Genomic DNA, 14,363 nt, shown 5'->3' with positions numbered 1-14,363 from the left:
AAAAGAGGAAGTCAAATTGTCCCTGTTTGCAGATGACATGATTGTATATTTAGAAAACGCCAACCTCTCAGCCCAAAATCTCCTTAAGCTGATAAGCAACTTCAGCAAATTCTCAGGATACAAAATCAATGTGCAAAAATCACAAGCATTCCTATACACTAATAATAGACAAAGAGAGAGCCAAATCATGAGTGAACTCCCATTCACAATTACTACAAAGAGAATAAAATACCTAGGAATCCAACTTATAAGGGATGTGAAGGACCTCTTCAAGGACAACTACAAACCACTGCTCAACAAAATAAAAGAGGACACAAACAAATGGAAGAATGTTTCATGCTCATGGGTAGGAAGAATCAATATCATGAAAATGGCCATACTGCCCAAGGTAATTTATAGATTCAACACTATCCCCATCAAACTACCACTGACTTTCTTCACAGAATTGGGAAAAAACTACTTTGAAGTTCATATGGAACCAAAAAAGAGCCTGCATAGCCAAGACAGTCCTAAGCAAAAAGAGTAAAGCTGGAGGCATCACGCTACCTGACTTCAAACTATACTACAAGGCTACAGTAACCAAAACAGCATGGTACTGGTACCAAAACAGACATGCAGACCAATGGAACAGAAGAGAGGCCTCAGAAATAACACCACACATCTACAACCATCTAATCTTTGACAAAACCCGACAAAAACAAGCAATGGGGAAATGATTTCCTATTTAATAAATGGTGCTGGGAAAACTGGCTACCCATATGCAGAAAGCTGAAACTGGATCCCTTCCTTACACCATACACAAAAATTAACTCAAGATGGATTAAAGACTTAAATGCAAGACCTAACACCATAAAAACCCTAGAAGAAAACCTAGGTAATACCAGTCAGGACATAGGCATGGGCAAAGACTTCATGACTAAAACACCAAAAGCAATGGCAACAAAAGCAAAAATTGACAAATGAGAGCTAATTAAACTAAAGAGCTTCTGCACAGCAAAAGAAACTATCATCACAGTGAACAGGCAAACTACAGAATGGGAGAAAATCTTTGCAATCTACTCATCTGACAAAGAGCTAAAATCCAGAGAGTTTACAAAGAACTTGAACAAATTTACAAGAAAACAACAAACAACCCCATCAAAAAGTAGACAAAGGATATGAACAGACACTTCTCAAAAGAAGACATTTATGCAGCCAACAGACATGAAAAAATGCTCATCATCACTGGTCATCAGAGAAATGCAAATCAAAACCACAATGAGACACCATTCATGCCAGTTAGAATGATGATCACTAAAAAGTCAGGAAACAACAGATGCTGGAGAAGATGTGGAGAAACAGGAACACTTTTACACTGTTGATGGGAGTGTAAATTAGTTCAACCATTGTGGAAGACAGTGTGGTGATTCCTCAAGGATCTACAACTAGAAATATCATTTGACCCAGCGATCCCATTACTGGGTATATACCCAAAGTATTATAAATCATGCTACTATAAAGACATATGCACAAGTATGTTTATTAAGGCACTATTCACAATAGCAAAGAGTTGGAACCAACCCAAATGTCAGTCAATGATAGACTGGATTAAGAAAATGCAACACAACCATAAAAAAGGATGAGTTTATGTCTTTTTGCAGGGACATGGATGAAGCTGGAAACCATCATTTTAAGCAAACTATCACAAGGACAAAAAACCAAACACTGCATGTCCTCACTCACAGGTGGGAATTGAACAATGAGAACACATGGACACAGGGCAGGGAACATCACACACTGGAGCCTGTCAGGGGTGAGGGGCTGGGGGATATATAGCATTAGGAGAAATACCTAATGTAAATGACAAGTTGATGGGTGCAGCAAACCAACATGGCACATGTATACCTATGTATCAAACCTGCACGTTGTGCACATGTACCCCAGAACTTAAAGTATAAAAAAAAATTAATTAAAAAAAGAAAAATGCAACACGCCTCCTTCCCCTGCACAAAATGCAAGAGCCAACATTTCTCCAGCTCTTGTAAGGCAAGTACAACATCCATATGTTAATGCAAAATACCATAGGAACCAAAGGAAGGTGCTGGAATCAGGGACAAGAGCCCTTCCCCTGGTTTTTCAGCCTAGTGAAACGCTAGGCTTATGAAACCACCAGGGCAATTTTCACAGGGAAAGGAAAGAAGAGGACATATCTCCAGCGGGCAGTGAGGGGTGATCAGCGAAAGAGGCGAAGAGGCCAGATCAGTCAGCAGTCTCAACTAAACAGGTACAAAGGCTTCAGAGTGTTGTGGCCAACAAAATGTGCCATCCCTTCTTACACCGGAGGGTGCCAGGCAGAGCTCCTGCACCAAGCCCCGCTGCACCTCACATGATGCACCACACGGGGGCGGAAAGGCTTGGAGGGAAAAACAAGGAAGCCTGACCTGGCAGGTACTTTTGGGTCCTTTTTCTCCACCTGGGTGGCTCTGCAGGGTACCTGACAAAGGAATGAATCAAAGCACAGGCAAGTGCTCAGCCAACAGCTTAAGGGCTAGGTGTCTATGAGTACTGAGAATGGAGCTGAGCTGAAGTCACTGGGAAAAGCCGCAGGACCCAGTGGGGCTTGAATGAGGCCTTGAATTCCTCAGTGCAGGCAATAGGCACAGCCCGAGCAGTGGTGCAGAGGAGGACGGGGGGCATAAGGAGGCCCCCCGCCTTCTGGAAAGTGTGTATAGAGGGCAGATGAGAGAGCTCGGGTGCCAGACTAAGCCACAGACTAGATAGGCAGGTTCCAAGGGCCAAATATACGTTATTATATCATATTCTCCACTTTCCTGTACGTTTAACATAGGTTATAATTTTTTAATAAGTTAAATTTGATGGGGAACAAATATGCAAACTAAGAAAACACATTCACAGTCTGGCCCCAGGATTAAGGCCTCTGATTTTCCACTTCTGCTTCCAGTCTAGCGGTCCAGTGTGGGAGATAAAATAGGAGACATGTTAGGTGCTGTGCACAGTAAATGTGAAGAGTGCCATTAGAAAGGAAAATGCTTCCAGGAGATCCATTCATAGGGGATTCATGGGGTCCTTGCATTTGGGCTAAATATCAGAAGATGGGTAGGATTTCAACAGACAGGAATGCGAGGAAAAGTATTCCAGGTGGAGACAATGGAGTCTGCAAAGACCCAGGATGGGAAAGGGGTCACTTTTACGGACCAATGAGACCAGACCAGACAGCACTATGCCAAGGTAGAAATGGAAGAGACACCTGGAAAGACATGCTAGGCACACACAGGATCACCCAGGGCCACACCTGGAGACACCCTGCCTGCTTCCCTCACTGACCTCAGAGTAGGAGTTCTGTGTCCCCATTAAAGATGACTGGCCGGGCACGGTGGCTCACGCCTGTAATCCTAGCAGTTTGGGAGGCTGAAGCAGATGGATTACCTGAGGTCAGAAATTCGAGACCAGCCTGGCCAACATGGCTAAAGCCCATCTCTACTAAAAATACAAAAAAATTAGGGGGCATGGTGTTGGTGCCTGTAATCCCAGCTACTTGGGAGGCTGAGGCAGGAGAATTGCTTGAATTCGGGAGGCAGAGGTTGCAGGGAGCTGAGATCACACCATTGTACTCCAGCCTGGGCGACAGAGCAGGACTCTGTCTCAAAAAAATAAAATAAAGTAAAATAAAATAAAATAAATAAATAAAACCAAGAAACAAACAAACAAACAAAAAGACTTGATTAAATTACTTCACACATACAACATGTCTCACGTTCTCTCAAAAACTGGACTCTACGGGAAAAGAATGTCTCCTCCAGCAATGAATATTGATGGTGATGCTAAAAGTTGGGACATCATTCACTATGCAATGGGAACTGTTTAGCTGTCCCTGGAAGATTACCTAGGCAGCATGTTGTAGGATGGACTGAAAGAGATGAAGAGGATACTTCAAGAATCTAGGTAAGAAATGAAGGCCTGATTTAAGTGTTGGTAACAAAATGGAATACAGGGGCAACTGAGGTAGGCCCGAGGCAGAATGGCCGCTAGTTTAGACAAGACTGGGTGTGGGCACAGAATTCTCATGCACCCACTTTTTCAAGCCAGAAACCTGAATGGCAGCCCCCTACTCCTCCCACCTGTCATTCAGCACTACCAACTTTACCTCCACAACACCTCTTGAATGTGTCCTCTTCCTCCCTGGCAACATCATTCCGACTTTTACTCCCCACAGGCCTCCCTGTCTTAGAGAGTCACTCATGAAACCGATCCTCAGCAGTGTTGCCAGAGTTGTGTCTCTAAACTAGTCTCACCATGCCACTCCCTTCCTTAAAACCAACCACTGGGTGGAGCTCCAGGACTGTCAGGATGAGCCTGAGGGCCTTAGCATAACACAGAGGGCCTCTGAAGCCCTGGACCCTGCCTGACACTCCAGACTAATTCTCACCAATCCCTGCCCTATCCCCAGATTCTCCTACTTCGTGCCTCAACAATTTTCCAAACTCAGCGCTTCCTGCATGCAGCATGCTTTTACATCTACCCAGGCCAGTGCACGGCATTCCTTCTGCTTAGAGGGTCCCCAGCTCTCCTGCCAGCACATCCTTCCCAGCTCCTTATTCACCATCCAAAGCACCTCTTTTACAGCCCCTGTGCTTTCTGCATATCTAGTTGCACTGCCATTAATTTTTCATTTATATATCCTGTTCCCCACCCCTACACTGACATGTCCTGAGGACAGTAACTCACCATGTCATCTCTCTGTCCCCAGTGACTGACACAAAATAGACACATGGGCTGATGGAGAGATAGATGGATGCGTGGATGGAAAGATGAAACACCAACAAACTCAAATGCTAGGATGGAGAGAGGAGGTGATGGGGAGTCGGGGAGCAGAATGCTTTGAATCACAAAGCAAGAAATAATTCAAAGATGAATTTTCAAGGTGTCGATGAAACTGAAGAAGCTGGATCATCATGATGAGAGCTGGGAAAGAGAAAAACCACACAGTGGGTGTGGTGCTGAGAATGAACTCATTTGTGTGATATGAAAAGTGAGTGGGGCTGTGAGAGGCCCGTGAGCAGGGGAAAGGGAAAGGCTGATGAAGGCGAAGCCCAGCTGCCAAGGTTATAAAGGGACTGGGAATTAGATCCAAAACCTGAAATTGTGCAAGGCCCAGAATATTTTTATACTACAAAAAAAAGGAAAATCTGCTTTTGAAAATTGAATTCAGAAGAGAATCTCCCACTCTTAGTTGACTCAAGTGAGGACCACACAACCCCTCTGTCTACATGTGCTTCTTAAGACATCGGGGGACTCTGGTGGAAATTGGAAGGGAGTTCTTTTCCTTTATCTTGGCCCAGGATCCCACCCAATGGGAATGAGCAGGGAATGGAGTCGGCGATCTGAGGCATGAAAGAGGTTCACTACAAGGAAGTGGAGGGGGAAGGCTGGATGAAAAGAAAGTGGCTTGGCCACTCTGTCCCCAAAAGCAGGGGGCACTGGGGTCAGTTGCAGACTCCAAAACAGTCAGTAATCCATTCTGGAAACCTGAAGCTCCCTATTGAACAGCATAATCTTTCCTCAAGAAATGGAAGAACCAGCACTAATGAAGTCAGCCCTTCTTCCAAAACAGGTGCTGGCGACAGAGGGGTGGGCGTGAGATGGGCTCTGGGCCTATTGTCATCTTAGCATGAACCCTGGCCACTGAAGTAGGAATACCCTTCTCATGAGCCCGGCCCTAACTCCCTCCCGCACCAGCTGGAGTCTGTCAAATCCCTGGTGTAGCTCTGAGCAGAGAAGCTCTCTGGGCACAGGGCCGGTGAGGTCACCCAAGCCTGTGCTTAACACAAGGGGCTGCCATGGGACCCCACATTTCATTTTGCACTGATCCCTGTAAAATACACAGTCAGTCCTGATTATGAGAAGTTCTTTCAGCAGCAGGCAAAATACCTATTGCTGACCTTTTGTGGTTAAATAGAAAAGGTTTCCTGGCTCCTACAGGGCAGATCAACATCTTTGTGGAGTTCAGATTTTAGAGCAAAGAAATCTTCATCAGGCATGGCGGGGCACACCTGTATTCCCAGCTACTGGGAGGCTGAGGGGGAAGATCACTTGAATCCAGGAATTCAAACAGACTAGACTTCATCTCTAAAATTTTTTTTAAACTGAAGTTAAAGAAGGATCCAGGGACCTTTATTCCAGTTTTTAACTGTGGGCTCCTTTCCTTCTTTCATTTTACCGATGAGAAAACTGAGCCCTGGGAAGTGAGATGACTTTCCCAACGTTCACCTAGGCCACTGTCTGTAATGGTGACCCAGGATTTGCTATCTTTAAGGTAAAATATTTATTAAGGGAAAAAAAAACTGGGATGAGAGACATTTGGAAAGAGGACAGAGGGCAGGTTTAAGCAGAATTCCGCTGTCTAAACCATCTCTCTTGCCCATATAACCCAACCTCTCATCTGAACATCAGCTCATGGACATGGAAGCTGCATAAATGGAGACAGGCTGGTGCTTCATGATAAAGAAATAAAATTATCTGGGGGTGAGATGGACTAAGGAAAGGGGTCAGGAGGGCAAAAAACAAGCAAGTATTCTTTTCTTTTAGAAGAATATTTTTGCAAATGAGTGAAGAGTGAAAATCCTGGGTTCTCGTTTCAATTTTGCCATTGAAGTTAAGCAAATCTCTTCACCTTCCTGGGTCTGTTTCCTTTCCTGCAAAATGAAGGTTTTATGGCTCATTTCTAAGGTCTGTTGCCAGTGACACTGGGCTGTAAAAGTGTAAGATGATTTGCATCCTCTGGCACCTGCCCACTTCTGCAGCTAAACTTCATAATAACACGAGCCTCCATGTGCTTATTTGTTTGTGTGAAGCCAAAGTTATTTGAGAAAGAGGTTTCCCAGCCATCCCCTGGCTCTAGTGGCACCTGGCACCTCACTGGGAAAGGGGCATCATACCTCTCACAGGGTTGTAAAGGATCAAGAAGTGGGGCCAAGTAGGAACCGATTCCCTCCCTCCCTGATATCTGATGACCACTGAACTGCAGAACTTAATGCTGACTTAAACATGACCTTTTATTTTGGCATTAAGCTATAGATGTTTCCCAAGTAGGTTTTAAAACTCTTAGACAATCACTAGAAATTTAAATTGGCAGGGCCAAAAGAGATAGTGCCTAGTGAAGAGGAAACGGAAACCCAGAAAGTCATGCTTTGCTCAACACCACTGCCAGTTCATGCCAAAGCTCTGCCCTGCACACTCTTCTCACAGCACACCCTCAAAGGAGATGCAGAACTAGTTACTTTTTTCTTCGTGTTCTCAGGAAAGGGAGGCCATGCCTTGTCACTCCCTCATCACCCTGCCCCAGGAGCTGGAAATCCCAGAAGATACAGTCCATATGCACCGCAACTGCCTCTCTTCCTTCTGGGATCCCAGGAGCTATGATACGAGACTTGAGGACGCCCCTCAGCAGCCCCTTCTCTGCAGCACTGAGCATGAACACCTTGTAACCACCTTGCTTCCTAACATTCACACAAGCCCGTGAATCTTACGAGAGCCTTCATGTTTGTCATTTTGTTTGATTTTTCCCACACCTTATACCTGCATCTTTCCACTGCACAGATGAGAGCAAGATCAAGAATACCTATAGGGCTTGGTCTAGGCTGCAGCAGCACTGAACAGTGGCTGTGTGAGCCCAGGGAATCTCTGGCTGTGAAGTCACGTCTGTGATTTCTACCAAATCTACTAACTTCAACACAGAAATCAGCAGAGCTACTTCAGCTGAAACCTTGAAGTGACCCTTGTTTCAGACAATCGCTAATGCTACTCTTGACAAGAGAAATGTCTAGCCAGATCCTTGACAAAGTGAATTAGCTTTTCCAAGGTCATACACTGTCCCTTCCCTCACCCAACAAAGCCAGGTACAGTGGACATTGCCTGATTTGCAGCAGTGGTGGGAACCCTGACTTATAGTTGCAAAGTCCTTGGCAGAGAATCTGCTTAACACTGAGGCTTTGTTGAATGCACCTTCGTGCCCTAGCATAACATGTGAAGCCTTGACATGAAGTTGCCCCCGTCCACCTCCCACCCCCTGCAGCCCCAGGGGCCAAATCCTTAAAGTCATATTTATAGTTGGCAAAATAATTCACCCCAAGGAGGTTGGGCAGGCAGGAAACAAAATCAGCCTTCACCTTCGCCCTTAAATGATGTTGGAATGTGTAAGCATCTCTACTTCTCTCACATCTGTCTCTCTAGCATTGAGCACTATGCCTGGAACATGCCCACTCAGCTGAGGGGTGAACTTCCCAGGGTCTCTGCTCTTAATGAGTCACAGCCTTGGGGCTGGGGAAGGCCAGCCCTTCACAGATGACATCAGAACACCCAGGCAGAAACACTCCCTACTTCAGCCCTTGATGCTTTCAGAAAAGCATCTCATTGGAGTGTCTTCAGTGAATAAGAAGAATGCATGGAACTGCTTCCAGTGCATCTGTGGTCTCCAGGAGTCTGTCAATTCTTTTACCTGTAATGAACATACTTCAAATATATGTGTGGGAATGCCAGCCTGAACACCACACAAACACCTATACCTTTTTCAAACTTCTTAAACAGAGGGAAACATGGTATATGGAACGACTTGCCACCCACCTCACTGGCTTCCAAAGCTGAGCAATCCGGGCTGCTGGATTGAGGCAGGACACCCACTGGATGCAGAGAGCACTGAGAAAAGTGGCCTGGATCTCACAGGAGCAGCTGGAAATTGAAACCCATTGGAACGTGCTTTGGGTTAGTGAACATGACCTTAAAACCACAGTCTGGCAGCAGAAAACTGCAGGTCACTTGTGGCTGTGACAGTGAGACAGAGGAGCAAGGACTAGACAGTCCATTCTGGAGACTGGCCAGGTGTGCTCCTCCCTTCCCACCAGGGGCAGAGAGGATGGAAATTATGTGATTGCCAAGGGCAGCTGAGAAAACAAGTCATGCCTGGGGTTTTATTTGTTAAGTGAACTGAGTTGGGGGAATGAAGATCTGAGAGAAAGGGAAGAAGGCAGACTGTGAGTGGTGAAGACGGTAAAGGCCAGCAGCAGCCTTCCACACCTATTCCATTGTCATCTGATGGACAGCCAAGACAGGCACTTTTCCTGGCTCTTACTTATGGTATTGTCTTCACTATTTGGCACAGACATGTGAAAGGTGGGCCTACCAGAAGCAGACAAAGCCTGTTGCCCCTTGCACTGCCCTTTGCCTCCATAATTCTGGGGGAGGAGAGAATTTGAGCCTTATATATTATACTTACTGTAATCCCGAAGAAAGAAAGGGGGTCCCTAATTGATCCTACAGAGTTCTCTCCCTCTTTGCCCATTAAAATCACCCAGGGAGTTTCTACAAAATTACAGGTACTTAGGCCTCACTTCAACTAATTGCTCTCTACATTTAAAAGACAAACAGAAAAGCTCTCCAAGGTTAAGAAAATCTGTAGCTTAAACTAATCAAACCTCAAGAATTCCACGCAATCAGTATAGTTTCTTTAATTGGAATGTGGGCAGAGGCTCACTCACATCAAAGATAGAGATAGTTGAGCACAAAGGCTCATGACTACAATCTCAGCACTCTTGGTGGCCAAGCAGGAGGATCACTTGAGCCTAGGATTTCAAGACCACCCTGGGCAACATAGGGAGACCCCATCTCTACAGAATTAAAAATTTGTTAAAAGTCTAGCCAGGCATGGTGGTGCATACTTGCGATCCTAGTCACTCCTGAGACTGAGGTAGGAGAATCCCTTGGCCTGGGAAGTGGAAGATCGCGCCACTGCACACCAGTACTCTGGGTGACAGAGCAAGATCCTGCCTCATAAAAACAAACAAAAAAAGAAGGTTAGAGAAAAAAATATATATATATCTAAATGAATAGCCTCAGCACTGGCTTTTCCAATGACTCTCTTGCTGCTTGCCAAACTATGTTCTCCATACAACAGCCTGAGAGATTTTTTAAAGTAAACTCAAATCCTATGTCTCACCTATATAAAACCTTTCTGGGGCTTCCCATTCCATTTACAACAGACTCTAAACTGATCTCCAGCTCTCCCGGACACTGCATGATCTGCTCATCCTTCCAGCTCGTGTCCTCATCACACTTCCTTTTACTCACAGTGTCCCAGCCAGATTGGTCTCCCTTCAATTCTGTAAACACGCAAGACTTTCTTGTCTCTGGATCTTCACATTTATCATTCCCTTTACATAAAATGGTGTGCCTCATCTTCTCACGGTTGGCTGTCTATTGACATGTAGATCTCAGCTGAATTGTCACTGCCCTAATGAGATGAAAGATCCCTGACCATCCTCTCCCAAATAGGCTCTGCTTCATTCATCACATCACACTGTTTCTCTCCTCCTAGCTGTTACCACAACCTGCAACTAACTTATCTATTGTCTGTTTTATTGTTTATCTGTACCTGCATAGGGACCTTAGACTGTCTTGCTTCCTGCTACATTCCCAAGAGCCTAGAATCATGCCCAATGTCACAGAGAGCCCCATAAATATTTATTAAATAAATTAATCCATGAAGGCAAAGCTGGATCAAAATACATCAGCATATCTGGAGAATTATAGCAGTCAGAGGAGGAAAACAGTGAGTTAGGATGGAACGCAGCAGAATGGGTCACTACCTAAGCCAACAGACCTGAAAAGTCTTCTGTCATTCCTCGACTGGACACTTTCCTGCATGAACCCATGCCACAGTGCAGGTCCACTTTTGCCCAGATTAACCCACAGAGCCAAGAGCTGGGTCAAGGAAACATTTGCATGAAAAATGCCAAAAGAGAAAGCAGTCCCATAGCAGTCTCCCTGGTAATAACTTCGAAGGCCTATTTGCTTAATCCAAATATACATAGAGTGCCTTCACCACCCACATATTTAGAAAGGGAAAATGAAGTATGGTCATATAGCTCTGCTTGTCTATAACTGCAATTCAGATCCCAAAATTTAAAACAAGTGAACAGCCAAACTTTCAAAACAGCAGTCCCTTTACAAAAAAATAGTTCGTTAAGTGTGTGACTCAAAGAATTCCCATTGATTCTTCTCAGAACAAAAGATCTTAATAGGGCAGATCAGTAATGACTGAAACAGCCAGTGGATTATAATGTTTTGCACATACTGTGCAAAACTATGGAACTTTGCACTCTGGACAGAAGAGCTATACCTATAAAAATTTCCCAACAGAAATCATACTCTCTATCTATGAAACAGTGCAGTAAAGTTAAATCAGTTGAAAGGGAAAAAAGCAGGTGTCATTAGAATACTTGGAAGAGTAGTGGATATTTTGGAGAATCATGGTCATTGAAAAGAAGTGCAGAAGGTTAAACTGGATAAAATTTTTATTGGGTTGGTAAAAAGAAAAGGGAAATTGACCATGCTCCCAGAGTTAGGCCTTAACTTTTTATTTAGGTGTCAAATTGGCTGCTGCACTGGTGGGCTGATAATTTGTGGCCAAGGAGGGGTCTTTAATCTGGCAACCAGGATGGAGTGCTTGTGCTGAAAGTTTAGGGAAATACTAAGAAAACACATGTCTAGGGGTGACTGTCTGGCTGACACAGCAGTCACAGCTGCATTGTGGAACAGGATGCCTAGATGACCATCAGCCTTGAAGATTAATTTCAACACCCTAATTTGAGTGACTTGTAAAAAATGGAAGCTTCATGATTTAGTCTATTTGTGCTAGTATAACAAAATATATCGGATTAGAAAATGTACAAATAACAGAAACCTATTTCTTATGTTCCAGATGCCGGGAAGTACATGATCAATGTGTCTATGAGTTTCATGTCTGGTGGGAGCCCAGTGTCTCCTTCCAAGACAGCATCTTGTTGCTGCATTGTCTGTGTCCTCATGTGGCAGAAGAATGGAAGGGGTCAGCTAGTTTCCTCAAGCCCTTTTATGAGGTCACTAATCCCATTCATGAGGGCCCTGTCCTCATATGCTAATCGCTTCCTAAAGGCCCCAACTCTAAACACTATCACATTGGCAATTAAGTTTCAACATATGAATTTGGAAGGAACACAATCAGACCATACAATTTCACAAGATCAAGAAGGAATATGGGACAAAGGTGAATTTGGTATAGCCTAACTCATGCACTGCTGCAAGGGACTTTGGGAATATTTTTTACTTTGAGTCACACAGCAAAAACCAGAGACAAGAAAGAACAGGGGAGCAAAGGAAAGCCTAAAATATTCATTGTCATGACCTAGGATGTTACAGGATTTTATGGCACTTGGACTAATGTCTATTCTGTGCAATTCACCAACCTCCAAGAAAAGTAGCAGAAAGAGAGTTTTCAGATAAGAATTTCAGGGACCCTGGAAACAAATTAATATTGACTAGCCCAGTTCTTCACCAGTACATGAGAAAGGAGATATCTTTATTTTGGTCATATTGGGTAGTTTTAGTGGATACATGGAAACTTTCTCAATATGACAGTGATTAATGTCTAAGAAATCTCTTACCCAGGAGTCTCCAAGAACATGGCCTCAGACAATGGGCAGACTCATGAGAGAGCTGTCCCACCAGCCACGTCCCACAGCAAATGACCAATTCTAGGCAGACTTTGCTCTCATCTGGTCTGTTCCCCAACCCTAATACCCCTGTCATCCATCAAGAGTCAGCCTCATGGACAGTGGGGCTTGGTATACTTACTTGAAGCGTACTCTCTGGAATTTCACTTCTAGATCGCAGAACTGTTTTGTAGATACCACCTTTCTCAGCCCCCTTCTATTTGTGTTGTTTATAACTATAGTCTCACGATTCTCCTCACATCAGAAAAAGATAAGAACATTTTAGTGCTAAATTGTTCTTTGTGGATAAGTAAATAAATAAATAAATCCTTGAATACAAGACTTGAAATCAGAGAAAACATAAGATCCAAACACCCAATCACAGTCTTCTAAATCAATTTTTTTCATGCTTTTATGCTGGTTAGTGGTCAAGTTGCAAAATTTCCCAAAGGTGCCTTTATTACAGGCACTTCAATGCAAGCATAGTGGCCAGCTTAAGGTCACCTCTTCAATCCTGAAATCACCAGCTGAAGACTTGTGGGAGTCAATAGAGATTGGTTTGGGGTAAGAGTAAAACAAATCACATGAGTATATGGTATTAAAGCAATGTGGTATACAGACAATGATATTATCTTACTTTACAAGAAAATGTAGTAGAAGCTATCTTTTTATACATCTATCTGGTGATTACTGTGCTCCTGGACACAAATGTGTGTAATTTTTTAAGTTGCATCTGGCTTAGAGGTCTACATCAAAAATTCCAAGGGAAATGAGCAGGAATCTTATCAAGATAATACCAAAAGGCTGTTTTCCATTGCTTAGAAATGTGTGAAAAGGAATGTCCACAGTAAACTGAAGAGATGCATAGGAAATCTCAGAAGGAATCTCTTACCTCCTAAAAATGTCTTACATTTGGAATGCAATCTGATGCAAAGATAGGCAACAGACATGAACAGACACCCACCAAAGAAGATATACAAATTACAAGAAAGCATATGAAAAGATACTGAACATCATATGTCATTAGAAAATTGCAACCTAAAACAAAAATGAGATACCACTGCACACGCATTAGAATGGTGAAAATCCTCAACACTGACAACAACTAATGCTAGCAAGAATGTGGAGCATCAGGAATGCTCATCCGCTGTTGGTGGGGATGCAAAATGGTACAGGCACTTTGTAAGGCAGTTTGACAGTTTCTTATAAAACTAAACATATTCTTACCATATAATCCAGCAATCATGCTTCATTGTATTTACACAAATAAATTGGAAACTTATGTCCACACAAAAACCTATTTCTAGGTTAGATCTTTATAGCAGTTTTATTCATGATTATCAAAACCTGGAAGCAGCCAATTTGTCCTTCAATAGCTCAATGGATAATGAAATATTATTCAGTGCTAAAAGAAAAAAAGTGCCATCAAGCCATCAAAAGACATGGAGGAAACTTAAATGTATATTACTAAATGCAAGAAGTCAACATTAACAGGCTACATACAGTGTGATTCCAAGTATATGACATTCTGGAAAAGGCAAAACCTTGGAGACAGTAAAAAGATCAATAGCTGTCAGAGTCAAGGTGCACAGAGGGATTAATAGACAGAAGCAGAAGATTTTTAGGGCAGATGACACTAAAATGGTGGTTATATATCAGAATACATTGGTCAAAACTAAGAATGTGTGAGACCAAGAGTAAACTGTGGACTTTGAGTGATGAAGATGTGTCAATGCAGATCAATGATTGTAATAAATGCACCATGTGGCATAGGATGGTGACAGTGGGGAAGTCTGTGTATATGTGGGAGTGGGAGTATATGAGAACTCTCTGCACTTTCCC

This window comes from Macaca mulatta, chromosome 1 (genome assembly GCF_049350105.2).
Source record: "Macaca mulatta isolate MMU2019108-1 chromosome 1, T2T-MMU8v2.0, whole genome shotgun sequence".
Classification (NCBI taxonomy): domain Eukaryota; kingdom Metazoa; phylum Chordata; class Mammalia; order Primates; family Cercopithecidae; genus Macaca; species Macaca mulatta.
This window is presented reverse-complemented; position numbering follows the sequence as displayed.